Source organism: Spermophilus citellus (genome assembly GCF_964194105.1).
Source record: "Spermophilus citellus genome assembly, chromosome: 13".
Taxonomy (NCBI): domain Eukaryota; kingdom Metazoa; phylum Chordata; class Mammalia; order Rodentia; family Sciuridae; genus Spermophilus; species Spermophilus citellus.
The window spans coordinates 52,842,987-52,860,122 of NC_138193.1; positions in this window are offsets into that span (position 1 = coordinate 52,842,987).

Here is a 17,136-nt window from a genome sequence, read left to right on the forward strand (position 1 = left end):
GATTTGGCAGAGCAAGTGTAACAAATGAAATATCTCATTATATCAGAAAGTCAGAAAATCCTCAAGAAGAGTTCGATGTGGGTCAAAAGTACACAGGTGCCAATTTGAAGGAGTTTCTACTGGCCAAATGGACAACATGAGCACCAGAATATGTAAGAGTATCAGATTATAAACTACCAAATATGATAGGAATCCATGAGTCTATACTCTTAGGAATGAGCAAATGAATGAATGAATGAATATATAGATAAATAGATAAGTAAGGAAATAAGTACATTGGAGAGAAGGGGAAAGTTTTCCTTACAATAGAATTCCAATTGATAATGCAGAAGGAATGATGGAAATAGATATTCACCACTGGGAAATCATCATAGTAGTAACTGATACAGGTAGGAGTTGCCACAGGATGCTTAAATATGTCTGTAGAGGGGTGGAAATTTCATAAGGAGCAGTATATGTCAAAAGAATAGAGCTTCCCACAAAACTGTGATCACATTCAATGGTAACACGGTGAATTATCAGTGGCAATTGGTGTTGGGATGAATTGTCCTTGTGTCCCTGGATATGGTGCACTGAGCATAAAGCTTCATTTCCATTGTATTCCTGACAAGAACACGTGGCTTATGTCTGGTCATGTGGAGATGTCTGATAGACACAGGCCCTGTGCAATGAAAGGCCTATAGTTTTTGAGACTTCCAAGGATTTGAGAAGCAGAGAAATCCCAAGGAACTATTCCAGGTAGGAGGAAACCGGTGAGACTTGACAACTAAATGCTGCATGTGTTGGTGCATAGGATCCTGGACTAGGCAGGGAAAAGACATTGTTGGGACAATTGGAGAAACTCAAATGGGGTCTTTGTGTGTGCCATATCAGTGTTGACTCCGTGACTAGGATGGTTGTATGGTGATTATATAGGCGACTGGTCCTTGCCTGTGGGAGGCTGCACAGCAGTATTTAGAGGTAATGGGCATCATGAAAAAAATTTTATCTGTGTCTATCTTTGTGTGTGTCTATCTGCAAAAATGGAGGAAATACAGCTGGGGAATTTATGGAGGGGGGTATAAGGGTTTGTGCCTTTCTTGTAACTTCTCTTTGCTTCAGTGAAGGTTACTTCAAAATTAATAAAAGGCTACTAAAAAAGAACAATAAATAAAAAGAAATAAAGAATCTATGGGGAACTCAGGCAAAGATATGAAGTCACTTATGAGGAGAAAAATACTACATTGGCCCCCATTTCCTCTGCAGCAACGGTCAATGCCCACAGACGTTGAAACAGTATCTACAAGTTAAACAAGGAAAGAGAGTGCAAACCAATGATTTATATCCATTCTATCCATTCCTTTAAGTATAAAGATGATTTTGTGCATGCAGTAACTCAGGGAATATTATTCTCCTGAGTCCTTCCTGAGCAAACTAGTAGAGGATGAACTTCAGCCAACAATTGAAGATGGAGGGTGAGCACTGAATGTTTCCAACTGTAAAACTAAACTCAAACTAAGATGGACAGACATGAGGATTAGAACAACAGAGCAGAATGTCAGCATTCTATGCCCTGATGATGTGGAAATCACACTACCAACAAATCTTGTAAAGAGAAGGGGGAAGAGGAAGTTCTCTGAATGCCTCATTCATAATAGCAGGGAGTCAAAGGATGTAATTAAGAATTGACAGATGAAGTAATGCAAGTAAATTATATTTAACAACGAATGGTAAACATTTAGAAAAATAATCTTATTGACTAAAATCAGATGGTGGAAGAGAGACTGCCAGAGTCAGTGGTACCCAGGGGCTATATAATATGTCCTTTCCCTCCCTGCATGTGGTCACCATTGCATTAACATCTCTGTGCACTTTCAGAACTAGCTCCCAAGGAACTATGTATCTTTTTTGTCTCACCCTAATCATGCCTTTGCTATGCATCTGCAGAAAGAAAAGGGGAAGAAGAGAAAATATAACAATTTTATCTTTGCTTGTATTATAGAATTAATAAATCATGTCTAAAGACATAGGTTAAGATCATTGTGTCATATGTAGTTATGAATGCAACCACTGAAAAAATAATAACTTAAGCCTTCCTAGAAGGATCACACAGAATAAACCATCATAGAAAGACTAAAAAAAAAGTCAGAAACCTCCAGAAGACATAATATAAAATGAGAGCCAGGAAAAGCTGGTTTGCCTTATTGCTAAACATAAATGAGTTTAACTTACCTTTTGAAAAGAATTTCAGATTGGATCACAAATCAAAACCCAATTCTGTATTGTTTATAGAGCTATCCCTAAAGGAATGCCATGGAGGAAGGTTGAAAATAAAAGGATGAGTAAAGGAACAACTGGTAAATTCTTAACAAGATTAGTAAAAAAAATAAATATAGACATAAAAAGTAGTCATCATGAACTTGCATCAGAGAAAGTGGAATTCAGTTTAAAATGCATTAAAGAAGATAAGGGAACTTCAAAATGCTAAAGGGTATATTTCATAATAAAGAAAACCAGCTGCAGTATTGAAAAAACAGATTTCAGGAGATGTGAGTAGAAATAAACAAAACACACTAGTAACAGATCACTTTAATTTACATGTCTCAGTCTCCAGATAGCCAGACAAAAAAAAATAAGAATCAATATTGAAGATCTAATTAACATAAGTAATAAAGTAGATCTGATAGATAAATATCAGATTGTGTAGACTAAATGAAGAAAATACATCTTTTGAGGTCCCATGAAGCATTCACAAATATTGACCATCTATTAGGCAACAAAGATAACCTCAGTAAATCTCAAAAGGGAGAAGAAATACAGGCAATATTCTCTGATCACAGAGCAATCAAACCAGGAATTAATAGTAAATCAGAAAACTAAGACCATTTGAATGAGAGTGAAATCAAAATGAAACAAAGCAAAAAAAAAAACACTAAATGTATGGCTCAAAGAGGAAATAAAACTGAAATTAAAGATTTTCTGGAAAACATCAATTAATGAAAACATCCCATAAGAAATCCCATAAGAAATCCCATGAAAGTATATAAATCTACCAAAAAGACAAATGATAAAGGGCTAATCACTTTCATAGAAGAAGAGCTCCAAAGAATCAATAAGAAACAGAATTTTTATCTAATAGAAAAAGACAGGCAAAGAATAGAACAGAGAAGTATGAACAGCCTCAACTGTTCTTCATTAAAAAAAATCAAATTAAAACTATGTGGCAATAACCTTATAGCTATATATAATTTCATCTATCAGATTGATTCATGAAAAAAAATAAAAGCAAGTAGCTGAACAGTGTGTATGTTATACCAACTTTAGTACCAAAGGTGGGTGGGGTGTGTGGAGGGCTGCAGAATTCAAATCAGTATTTATACTTGCATCTATATGCATGAGGAATTCAGGAAGGTTATACAAACTAACAATGGTTTACCTTTAGGAAAGGTGGTGTGAACTGGAGATGGGCAAGGGGAGAAGGGGACATTTTCATTGTATACCGTTTTTTTTTTTTTTTTTAAGCCATGTGATATATCCATTTAAAAAGGATTATTATACTAATAAGATTCTGACATAGCCACTGATCTATTTATGTCACATTATACACACCTCAGGTCCCCTATCTCCAGAAAAGTATATAAATCTTCTGCTCCCACCAAATGTAATTTGCCCAAAGCCCTGCATTCCCTAATCAGCCATGAAGAATGGAGGCACAGCTCCTCGGAGTCCATTGCAAGTTTTTTGGGTAAAATCAGCCTCATCTCGAATCACTAACTTTTATTAGGCACTGGAGTGTGTGTTTGCAGAATAGCAGTGCATTTGCTGAGGGTGCAGTTTGCTTTTCCCCTGATGATACTGCATGGATCTGGATCAAGTGTTAGATGCTGGTTTTGCAGGTTTTTAATAGAGGTGTACAGTGTGATTGATACCAGCATGGGATTACTCAGCTCCCAATTATAATTCTGAGAGGCGCTGATCATATAGAGAGAGCCCTGGGTGTAACGTGTTGGAGGTGGAAAAACATGAGGAAACCCTCCAGCCCAGGTTTCTAGAAGATACTCAGCTAGTTAGTGCTGAGCTGGAGCTACAAGCTAAGATCCTGAGCACCACTTCTGAGTTCTTTTCTATCTACCTGTTTGCCTACCAGATCAAAGATCTTGGCCCAGTCAATACATTATTACTCCATGGACAAGACAGTGTTAGGTAGGGTCAGCACTGAGGAAATGAAGACCACCTGCATTAGGATGTGGACACAGGAAACTCTCCACCCCTATGGTCTTAAAATAAAACTTTAAAATATAAAAATAAGTCGACAAAAAAATCAACGATGTCCCTAAAAATTCCAGATAATATCTTTGCTTCCTCTCTGCATCATAAACCCAATTTTTATTTTCTCATAATATTCTCCATATTTTGATAATTTTTTTTCTCATTTGTTAGCTCCATAGCAGCAGGGGCTCTGGCTTATCAAGGTGCCCCTTGCCTAGAGCACATCTTTGGTGCTCAGTGAATACTTGGGGAAGGAGTTAATTCTCCACCCTTGGAGTGGAAGGTGGAGGAGGGAGCAAGCACATGGTTTGTGAGTGGAGAGATGCATTGAGATGTGGCAGTGGATGCCAGAGGCCAAAAGATGATAAACCTCCACTGCATCAGCAAGACTTTCAGGTAATTTAATAGTCTCTTTTTGTTCTCTCAAAAATGCCTTTACTCTTCATATTCTACTTTCCACTGGAGTCTCTTCCATAACTGATTAGTTACTCTATCTCTAACAAATAGGAGGGCTGGAAACCGGCTGGCACTGCAGAGGACATGAGGCTGTCCAGCTTCTCCAGCTAGAGGCTCTCAGATGTCCCTGGTTTAGGACCAGGACTGTGCTGATGGTGGATAGTCTCTCATCAAGGAGGGAAGAACATAGTTTGAGGAAAACGCTTTCAATGGGCACAACCAGACCAAGGACAGGGATCCAGAGTGGGGACGAGGCCTCTTCAGAGACCAGCACCTGCCTGTGCCATGATCAAGTAGTGCTTTGGCTGAGAGGTGGTGGAATGTTGGCATTTACATTTTCCCTGTGTGTGCATGTCCATGGTGTTCACCAAAGATTTTATGTAGGGCATGTTTAGTTAGACAACTTTAATTTGAAACCAGGACTCTTAGGGGATCTTCAATGATCTTGGACAAATCATTTAATTACTTACTGTTAGGTTACATATCTACAAAGTGGAGACCAATGGCAGCATCATCTTCTCTGTCTCCCAGGATTGATGTGAGGATCAAATGCGACAGAGCTTGGACAAGTGCTTGGAAGACTGTAACACACAAGACAGAGGCGAATCTTTTAATGATCTTGGTTTGTGTCCATAAAGTTTCAGATCTTAAAGATCTTCCTAGATGAAAGCCTTTAATATTAGATGAGGAAAACAAAGTGACAAGAGACTTGGCCAGGGCCATCTGCTTAGCTAGCAGAGGAAGTTTTCTCAGCCACAGGTGCTGTATTAGGCAGAATAATGCCTACCCCCCCCCCCCAAAAAAAAAATCCCGGCAACTCTGAATATGTCAGTTCAAGGGGAAATTAAGATTGCAGATGGAATTAAGTTGATAACCAGCTGATCTTAAAATGAGGGGATCATCCTGGATTATCCAGGAGAATTCCTGTAATCACAAGAGTCCTGAGAGTGGAAGAAGGGGGCAGAAGAGAAGGCCAGAGTGATTCTGAGGGAGAAGAACTTGACCCATTATTGCTGGCTTTGGAGATGGAGAAAGAGGGAAGAGGCCATGAGCCAAGGCATGGGGCAGCCTTCTAGAAGCTGGAAAACAGAAGGATAGAGTTTCTGCTCTCCAGCCTCCAGAGGAACACACAGCCCTTGATTTTAGCTCTGTTGGACACATGCTGGACTTCCACAGAGCTCTTTGATGATAAACTTGCATTGTTTTAAGCTACTGAGTTTGTGGTCATTTGTTGTAGCAGTAAGAGAAAGCGAGTCCATGGACTACTCCCTCCCATTTTACAAATGAGGAAATGAGGCATAGAAGGGTCAGTAGCCTTTTGCTAAGCCATGGATCTTGCAGCTACTTTGGGAACTCTTTCTTGGGAAAAAGATGTAATGAATATATTCAATAACCCTTCTGTGGGACATAATCTTGGAAAGATTAGGTTATCAAATAACTGGTCTTGGAAATAAATATTCCTTTCTTGTTAGCTAACCTGCACTCCCCCCTTGGAGAAGTAGAATTTTTAAAATTTCTTTTTTCAATAACATAGTGTAATCATTATTTGTCCTGATAAGGAGGCAGGTGACTTTTTTAGGACCTGGGAACATCCTAAGGGGAAGTAAAAAGTAGGAAGTCAATGCAGAAATCACTTTTGTATACACGGAAATGGAGACTTTGGTGTGTGTCATTTTGTGGAAATGATTTCTTCTGTGTCCCAGTTAGGTCTAGGTCAGAAAGGAATGGCTTTGTGCAGAACCCTTGGTGTGTTGGAGACTTGGCTTGCAGTAGTTCTGTTGTCGGCACCGAGGTGTATCTTGTTAGCACAACTGGCACAGGGTTGAAGTGCATAGTTGCTGAGAGCTGGCTGGGACCCTACCGTCTCACAACAAATCCCCACTAAGATCCTCAAATCTCTACTAATGCATCTCTTGTGCTGTCCTCTCTGGACTTTTTGCCACCTATCTTGCTTTTTTTAACTTCCATTATTGCTTCCATGACAACTGTGCTTTTGATACTCCATGAACTCAGCTCATTATTGTCACTCTGAGTGACTCTGCTGAAGTTTGGAATGTTCATTGATTCCACTGCACACTGGATGTTTGCCTGGTGCTTCTTTGGTCTCCACTCCTAGCCTTTTCCTGATTTTGATACTCTTACCTGTGGCTCTGACCTGGCACCTGGACCAATGTGCTCATTGGATAGAGGAGCCACTGTGCCAGAGAGTGGGATGATCTGCATGGGTTCCAATTTTATTGAGATAGCAATGGGGCCAGAGCCTGGTTCCTCCTACCCTCTCTCCTGCTCCCCTTCTGACCTGCCCATGTTAGTCTCAGGAGGGCATTATTGCTGGACCAGAAACAGCGTATACCTTCTAATCTCAAAGCCAGCTTCACATTCTTTAGGAAAATTACTTAATGACATACTTTCATTCTTCATATGCGAAATGGTGAGAGCAAAGAAGCAGCCGAGAGACACCTGATAGTGGTGAAAGTTGGCATGCAGAAGAAACTGGATTGAGGGTGGCCCAAGGCTGTCTTCTTGCCAGAGCGGAGAGTGATGGAGAACATCTGGCTACATATTGTTCATGTCCATTTTCTGTGGCTCTGACCACACAAACAGCTGTGGCCTCCCAGTAGGGCCAGATCAAAGCCTATAGTTGGAGTAGATCTTATTGCACCAAAGCAAATATGAATGACCTGAATTCGATAGCTTCTCAGCCAACCAACGCACTTGAGGGGGCTGTCTCAAGTCCTGCTCAGGGTAGTGCAATCTAGGATTTGGGAGAACCTGACAGCTTTAGTGTGCTCATGAATGTTTTTCTTTATAGGAGGCTGCAAGTCTGCAGAAGTGTTTCTCAGTCCATTTACATTCCACACCTGCTGGATGCTACAGAAATAAAGTGATGTATACATGATAGATAATAATAAGAAATGTAGCACTTGTCATTTGTTAACAGTGCTATTCATTATTCTTCACTACAGCGTGGCATGATAGATTCGTGTTATCTTCTTCCTAAAGAGGAGAGATGTGAACACGGTGTGTGCACATTGACATGTCATGGCTGTGGTCCCTGCTCAGAAAGTGCAGTCCTGGACCCCCCAGGCGCTACTCTGAGCATGTGGTGCCTCCCCTCCAGGCTGCCTGATAGAACCTTAGACTCCCAGGGTTGAAAGAGACGAGGTCTCTGCTTTTGAGCTTCCTTTTCTCATAAAAGACATTACAGCTTCTGCAACATGAAACTGTTTTTATAGTAACCCCGAAGTGTGGGTCATGGAACTCAGCCCTCATGAAGAGTTGGAAACCAGAGACGGCAAGGTGCTTGGGAATCCAGGAAGAACTTTCTCCATCTCATCCCTCTTCTCCTCTCCATATATCTGCATTGTTCCTCTTTCCTAGCAAATCAGCTGCTTGGCTCCTCAGCCCACATGGTGGGCAGCAAAGTTACACTCCTAGCCACAAGCAGAATACCCTTGTCTGCCCCCTGGCTCTCACCCTGACCTCCTCTCAAGCTCTTAGATAAGGGACCCAGGAGACATTCCTGGAACATGGCATCCAAGAGCCTACCCCTGTGGATGTTCATGGTGTAGTTAAGAGGAGTAGTTTTCTAAGAGGTGCCTACTGCATCTACCAGACGATTGTCTGGTTCATGGATCCTACATTGGGATAGTCACAATGTTCTACTTCGCTCCTTTGAATATTGTTAATGACAGGCAACTCATTTTTTGTGACAGCTCAGTCAGCCAGGCTGCATTTTTCTCTTGAGCTGAAATGGGTCTTCCGTCCTGGGTTTATTTCTTGCAGCATAAAGAAGGATTCTTATTTTTGGATATTTGCAGGCACCTTCTGGTGATCTGACTGATCATTCTTTCTGTGACACATGCCTGAGTTCCAGCACATTCATGGTTGCCCTCTTGAATATGGTCCCTCTTGCCTGTACCCTTTGCTGTAGACTGTATGCTTGTGTCATTGCCCCCACCCCCTCCCCTGTACACCCAACTCCTATGTTGAAATCCAAATCCCCAATGTGATGGTGTTGGGAGATGCAGATTTGAGGAGATGATTAGGTCCTAAGGGGTGAAGCTCTCGTGAATGGATTAGTGCCTTTATAAGAGAAGCCCCCAAGGGCTCCCTTGTGCCTTCTATCATGGGGGTGTCATAGTGAGAAGAGGGCTCCTATGAACCAGGAAGTGAGCCTGCACTTCTCAGACTCTGGAATTGTGTGAAACACATTTCTGTTGTTTATGAGCCACCAAGTTTATGGTATTCTGGTGTAGCAGCCTCAACAGATCAAGACACTCTCTTAAAGAGGAATTCTCAGAATCAAATCCTGATTCAGTCTAGGTTCTTTTCTAGGAAGGGCATTGGGGCAGGTGGAGAAATGGTCAATATTAGAAGTTGTCATCTTCTTTTTCATTAAAGAACCAGTTAGTAGTGCCTTTCCAGGTCACGTGGTCTCTGCTCCAACTGCTTAGCACCAAGGTAGCCTCAGATACTGTGAAGGAGCTGGTGTGGCTGTGTTCTCTAAAGCTTTGTTTGTGGACATTGTAATTTGAATTTCAAATATTCTTTTGATTTTCCCAAACATTTTAAAATGTTAAAACCTCTCTCAGCTCACCTGCTGTACATCGTAGGTGGTGGATAGGATTTGGGTGGTGGCCATAGTGCACTGACCCCCGGCCTGTCTTTGTAATTAAGGGCCCTGAGCATCTGCTCCAGTCCAAACAAACATAATTCCTTTTGCCGTACCTAAAGCACCACTCCTGAAGTTTGGAAACCTTGCCCTCTATAGAAGAGGGAAGTGGGAGGTCAGAGGCTGTATTTACAATGTGAACTGAACTTTAGGGAGAGGTCATAGACCTGTAAAACTTAGGTCTGAATTAGCATTAACTTATATTTGCAAAACACCTGCCAGGGTATAAAATATGTTTTTTAATCTCATCCTCATAAAACTTCTGAGGTAGATATTTTGATGTTCTCTTCACAGCCAATAACATCCTTGAAAGATGAGGCTTCACAATTTGGACAGAGCTAGGGTCTCCCAGGTGGGTCAAGTGTGTTGGCTACCTATGCTGTTGATCTAGAACCATTTACTGGGGTGAATGTGTGAAGAATTCAGTGACTAAGACAAAGCCCAGCCTCAGGGAGCCCAGAAACCAGTGGGAGAAAGTCCTAAAGACATTGGCTGCACTTGGATGGAAGGGAAGAATAGGCTGTGACCAGAAGCTCAGAAGACGAGACCCTCACTCAACCTCATTGTGGACTGGAGGACAATCTGGAAATGAGGGATGAGCTGGTTTGAAAAATCTGGTGTCTGGAAATGTTGGAAACTTGGGGGGGGGGTGGATTAGAGCCCTTGAGGGCATAGAGGAATGGGTACCCTCACCTGCTTATACTAATGTGCCTGCTATGTCCCTGTTGTCAGGCAACAGCATTATTGGGACCAGTTCCATTTCCTCCACCTAGAACTTCAGTGGGTGTTAAAGATGGTGGCCCAGGACCTTCTGAAACTGTCAGGCTGAGTTTCTGAGGCCCACTCAGCCCCCCCGACTCAGCCTGTCAAGGCCCCTGTGAGGATGCTTCCTTTGCTCTCTCAGGCATAAATAAGTCCACATAGTTGGGATGGAGTGAGCATACCAGCTGCTTGTTATTTCTGGGACCCCTTGCATGAAATATAGTCTCCCTCGCATCACCTGTCAGATAGGGTGCTTTTTGTTTCATTAAAAATAAAACAGAAAGCCCTTTGAGCAGTGGCATTAAACAACATCTGGAAAATAACCCTTCTGCTTTTCCAGGGAAGATGTCAGAATGTCCAAGGCGGGATTGATGAAAAGAATTTTTGAAGCAGTCAAGAAAAGAAAACGGATCAGGCTTCAGGGGAATTGGCATAAGAAGTGAGAAAAAAAAAAAAGAAAATAACCCCAAACCAAAAAATATGTCTTCCTCCAGAAACAATTGTTCTGGTGGCTAACTCTTAACAGCTGGTCTCGCCTGATTTGTTTTGGTCCAAGCCGACACTCTCCTGTAAAAGGAAACGGCGACGAATACTTTTTCTTCTTTTTTTTTTTTTTTTACAAATGTTTGAAAGTCTGGATGAGTTCATTGATAATACCAGATTCTGTAAAGAGCTTGTTTAGTTTTCTAAAGGGGAGACTTATCTGCTGAATATACATGTAGTCTTTTTAAAAATACCTTTATTTATTTAATTAATTTATTTTTTATGTAGTGCTAAGGATCAAACCCAGCACTTGACACGTGCTAGGCGAGCACTCTACCGCTGAGCCACAACCCTAGCCCCTACATGTAGTCTTTTTTTTTTTAAATTTTTTTATTGGTTGTTCACAACATTACAAAGCTCTTGACATATCATATTTCATACATTAGATTGAAGTGGGTTATGAACCCCCAATTTTACCCCGAATGCAGATTGCAGAATCACATCGGTTACACATCCACAATTTTACATAATGCCCTATTAGTAATTGTTGTATTCTGCTACCTTTCCTATCCCCTACTATACCCCCTCCCCTCCCCTCCCAACTTCTCTCTCTACCCCATCTACTGTAATTCATTTCTCTCCTTGTTTATTTTCCCATTCCCCTCACAACCTCTTATATGTAATTTTGTATAGCAATGAGGGTCTCCCTCCATTTCCATGCAATTTCCCTTTTCTCTCCCTTTCCCTCCCACCTCATGTCTCTGTTTAAAGTTAATCTTTTCTTCCTGCTCTTCCTCCCTACTCTGTTCATAGTTGCTCTCATTATATCAAAGAAGACATTTGGTATTTGTTTTTTAGGGATTGGCTAGCTTCACTAAGCATAATCTGCTCTAGTGCCATCCATTTCCCTGAAAATTCTATGATTTTGTCATTTTTTATTGCTGCATAGTACTCCATTGTGTATAGATGCCACATTTTTTTTATCCATTCATCTATTGAAGGGCATCTAGATTGGTTCCACAGTCTAGCTATTGTGAATTGTGCTGGTATGAACATCGATGTGGCAGTATCCCTGTAGCATGCTCTTTTAAGGTCTTCCGGGAATAGTCCGAGAAGGGCAATAGCTGGGTCAAATGGTGGTTCCATTCCCAGCTTTCCCAGGAATCTCCAAACTGCTTTCCAAATTGGCCGCACCAATTTGCAGTCCCACCAGCAATGTACAAGTGTACCCTTTTCTCCACCTCCTCGCCAGTACTTGTTGTTGTTTGACTTCATAGTGGCTGCCAATCTTACTGGAGTGAGATGGTATCTTAGGGTGGTTTTGATTTGCATTTCTCTGACTGCTAGAGATGGAGAGCATTTTTTCATGTACTTGTTGATTGATTGTGTATCCTCCTCTGAGAAGTGTCTGTTCAGGTCCTTGGCCCATTTGTTGATTGGGTTATTTGTTATCTTATTGTCTAATTTTTTGAGTTCTTTGTATACTCTGGATATTAGGGCTCTATCTGAAGTGTGAGGAGTAAAAATTTGTTCCCAGGATGTAGGCTCCCTATTTACCTCTCTTATTGTTTCTTTTGCTGAGAAAAAACTTTTAAGTTTAATTAAGTCCCATTTGTTGATTCTAGTTGTTAACTCTTGTGCTATGGGTGTCCTATTAAGGAATTTGGAGCCCGACCCCACAATCTGTAGATGAATTCAGCAAAGTGGCAGGATATAAAATCAACACGCATAAATCAAAGGCATTTCTGTATATCAGCGACAAAACTTCTGAAATGGAAATGAGGAAAAACACTCCATTCACAATATCCTCAAAAAAAAAATAAAATACTTGGGAATCAACCTAACAAAAGAGGTGAAAGATTTATACAGTGAAAACTACAGAACCCTAAAGAGAGAAGTAGAAGAAGATCTTAGAAGATGGAAAAATATACCCTGTTCATGGATAGGCAGAACTAACATCATCAAAATGGCGATATTACCAAAAGTTCTCTATAGATTTAATGCAATGCCAATCAAAATCCCAATGGCATTTCTTGTAGAAATAGATAAAAACAATCATGAAATTCATATGGAAAAATAAAAGACCCAGAATAGCAAAAGCAATTCTAAGCAGAAAGTGTGAATCAGGCGGTATAGCGATACCAGATTTGAAACTATATTACAGAGCAATAGTGACAAAAACAGCATGGTACTGGTACCAAAACAGGCGGGTGGACCAATGGTACAGAATAGAGGACACAGAGACTAATCCACAAAGTTACAACTATCTTATATTTGATAAAGGGGCTATAAGCATGCAATGGAGGAAGGATAGCATCTTCAACAAATGGTGTTGGGAAAACTGGAAATCCATATGCAACAAAATGAAACTGAATCCCTTTCTCTCGCCATGCACAAAAGTTAACTCAAAATGGATCAAGGAGCATGATATCAAATACTTTTTCTTCTTGAGTCAGTTACCAGGTAATTATCAAGTCCCCTCAATGAGGCCATCACCATGTCATTGGTATTGTGGGGCACTCTGCAGAAGCAAACGACGTGCCTCCCATGTCTCATCAAGCTCAAGTCCAGCCGATGGGAAGGGATGCTTAATCCTACATCAAACACGGAGGAGAAGTGCTTATCAAACGTTGGACTGCGGAGGACGTGAAAAATGCTGTAGGAAGAGGGAGGGTCCTGGCAGGCTGGAGTAGTGAGGATAGGCTTTCCAGGAAAAGGAGGGCTTAGAATTTAGGTAAGCAGAGAAAATTAGAAAGCATTTAAGAAAAGGCAAACAGCAGGCAACAAGATATCTGCTCGCCACTGATAAAGACACTCTCTGTGGAAGATCTGACTTCGTTCATTGGGAGGTTTTAGTCCATCTGATCTGACCCACTCATTTTTCCTTCAGCAAACCTTTAGACCTTGTGGCATCGACACCCACCTTTTTCCTCCTGGTTTGGATGAAGTGTGCACCCCTCCTCTTATCCAAAGCCAAACCCTTCCCCCTTGTCCTCAGGGACTCATCTTCCTTTGATCCTCTCATGGGCATTGACCTTCCAAAGCTCTCTCCCCTCTCTCAGGCATCAGAGTCCTCTCTCATTTCAGCACACCATTCCCATTAGTATACAATCTAGTGTCACCTAGGCTAAAGATAGCCCTACCTCACTGTGTGTTTCTCCTTGTGTCAGTCAGCTGTGTCCACAATGATGCCACATAACAAATTACCACAGCTTCTCAGTAGCATACATCAAGCAGTTCTTTTCTGCCATAGCTATGTGATTTGGGCAGGGCTCCACATATTTAAGCTGTTGGCTTTATGTATTGCTCAACCTCTTTCATTCAGAGTCTGCCCAAGTTCTGTTCTTGTGGAGAAGGGCAGGAACACAGGAGAGGAGGCAAGCAATTTTAAACCCTTAGTCAGGCATATCTGTGCATCCCATTAGCCTTATCAAGTTACTGAGCCACATCCAATATCAGTGGGTAGGAGATATACTCGACCTGTGGAGCTCGAGGGAGAGAGTGTATGCTGATGACCCATCTATTGTGTTCTTCCACCAAAAGCCTCTGTTTTCTGCTTCTCTTGAGAGCCAGCCCATTCCTAGAAGGGATTGCTTTCCCATGGTGTCCCCAATTTCTCACTTGTCAAGCTCTCTCCATCCCACTGCAGTTGTTTCTGCTCCAATGACCCAAGGCCCCTCTTTTCCTTACAGGATGCTATAACAGAACACCATAGACTGGGTGACCTACAGACAGCAGAAATGTATTTCTTACGGGACTGGAGCTAGGAAGTCCAAGATCAAGGCACCAGCAGATCTGGTGTCTGTGAGGGCTCATTCTCACTATGACCAGAGTGTGTGTGTCACAGGAGGTCTCTGGGGCCTCTTTTATAAGGGCACTAATCCCCTTTATGAGGACTCCACTCTTGTGACTGATAACCTGCTAAAGTCCTCACCTCCCAACACCATCACATAGGGGTTTCAACACAAGAATTTCAGGAACACAGACGCTCAGTCTTCACATTATCCAGATTGCCAAACCCAGTGGATTTGTGTTCATCCCCATCCGCCTCCTCCATCTCAGTAACATTCCTCACACTCCCGCCTTGAATTCCTTTCTCTTGTGGGTTTTATGTTGTCACCAGGCCCTGGTGTTCCTCCTCCTGCCCTGACTGCTGTTCCCAGTCTCTTTCCTGGTTTATCCTCCTCTCCTTCAGCTCAGTAGAGCTGGTTCCAAGGACTTGGTCCAGAGGTCCTCCTCCTTCTTCCCCTAGGTTCCTTGCTCTTCACCAAGTCTGAAGCATCTTCTCAATGTTGAGGATTCCCAAGTGCATGTCCCTACCACAGCCACCTCTGAATTTCTGCCTCCTGTTCAACGGCCTCAGCATTTCCACTTGGATGCCATGCATACTCCTCACACTTGCTACAGCCCAACAGAATTGCAGTTGCTTTTTCCCTGTTACAATTTGCCCTCTTCCTGTCCCCGTCGCCATCCATAAAGGTCCTTCCACAGAGCACACTGGCACTGCCTCAGGGCCTTTGTGGGACTTGTTTCTTCTGCCTGGAAAGCTTTTTCCTCCTTCTCCCTGCCACCCTCTCCTCCCCTGGCTGGTGACTTGTCATCTTCCAGGTGGTATGGTCATAGAGCACGCCCCCCCCCCCCCCCGCCAGAAGCCTTCATTGACCATTCTGTCCAAAGGAGGCCACGTTCCCCAAGCTGCCTCATTTCTCCTGGGTTTTTGCCAGGCACCTTGGTTGAGCATTCTCTTCTTCATTCTCTTGGATTTTATCTGTCTCTTTAACTAGAATGTGCCCCTCCTAGCCTGTTTTTGGTAAATCCTTGTTGAAATTAATGACCTTGAATGGCCTTTGGAGGTTGTCTAGTTTGCCAGCCCACAGTGAACCCAGAGGGGATTGTGGAATTATTACCTAGGATCCAAGAGTCCATTGTGTCCCAATTATCCCTTAGGAGAACGGAATAATCACTCATATGGGTACACTAGTCCCCTCTTATCCACATGGGGTATATTTCAAGACCCCACTGGGTACCTGAAACCTCAAATACACATGCACACAGACACACACACTCTGGTTTTCCTATACATACATACCTATGTGTGCTAAAGGTAATTTGTAAACTAGGTATGGTAAGAGATTAACAACAACAACTCAAATAGATCTAAGTCACCTCAGTATGTTATTAAATTGAGATTTTTCACCTTTATACTTAAAGAAAGCACGTTACAGCTTTTCTTTGGCATATCTGAGTTGCCAGCATCACTGCTGTTGTGCCCTGGTGTTATTTTAACTAAAAGAAGGGTTACTTGAACTCAGGCACTGCAGCACCATGATAGTCAAACTGATAACTGAGAGAGCTACTAAGTGACTTCCAGGTGGATAGCATACATCATGTGGATATACTGCACAGAGAGGGAATTGCTTCCTGGGGGATGGAGCACAATGGCCCAAGACTTCATGATCCTGTGCAGAGCAGTGCACAAGTTAAGTTTTAAAAATTTTTTGTTGTTGTTGTTGAAAATTTCCACTGAATGTTTTCAGTTCACAATTAAGCCAGGTAACTGAAATTGCAGAAAGTGAAACTGCAGGTAAGGGCGACCACTGTTCTACTACCTTCTATATGATAGTGTGAAACAAAGGACAGATTCATTTGAAGGTGCTACTAAATTCATAGTGCCTTTTTATCGTCATGTGTTTTCTCAGTTAACATATGTAAAAGTATCCTCTTATATGGGTTATTTTTCTTTCTTACTCAAAGGTTGAAATACTGCTAATGCAATTGGATTCCTGTCTTGACAGTGGCAAAAGCTGAGACCCAGAGAGATAGTTACTTGCTCAAGATCACATTCTTCAACTGTGGAAAGGTCTAGGGGAATGGGATGGAAGAGGTCAGAGCATTAGAAAGCTAGATGCTTGGGTGATGAGGAGCTTGGCCTTAAGGATGCTCTGTAGGGGACTGCTCAGCAGCATGGTCCTTGGCTGTAGTCCTATATCCTTGAGTGGTTAAAGGACATGACTTCTTAGGGCAAGAGCAGACAGAAGACTTACTGTCTCTGTGCCTATAAACCAAGGCATAGCCTGGAATAAACTGTGGCCCTCGTTCAGAGATCCTGAGACAGAATGAAGGCCTGATGGCCCGTGGGAGTGACAGTGGCAGAGTAGATGTCACATGTGGGCAGGAACTGAGCATCTCAGTTGGAGAAGCATCAAAAAGGCACAGAGGAGCCGACAGGTCACTGTGATGCAGAGAAAGGAAATAGAGTGACTTCTAATGAGCCCCCTCCTATGAACACTGTGACTGAGGTGGCTGAAGTTGGTGTTGGGTTGTCGGGGCTCTATGGCACCAAGTAGATCAGTGCCCAGGCCAGAATGCAGCAAAAACTTACTTCCCCTCCTTACCCTGTGTGCCCCCTGCCCATGGCAGTGTGCCTTCCTGTGGCTAAAGCTTTCCTTACTGCCTCTTGACTTGGATTTGAACCCTTCTGTGGCCATTGTGGGAGCATATTTTTGAGATCC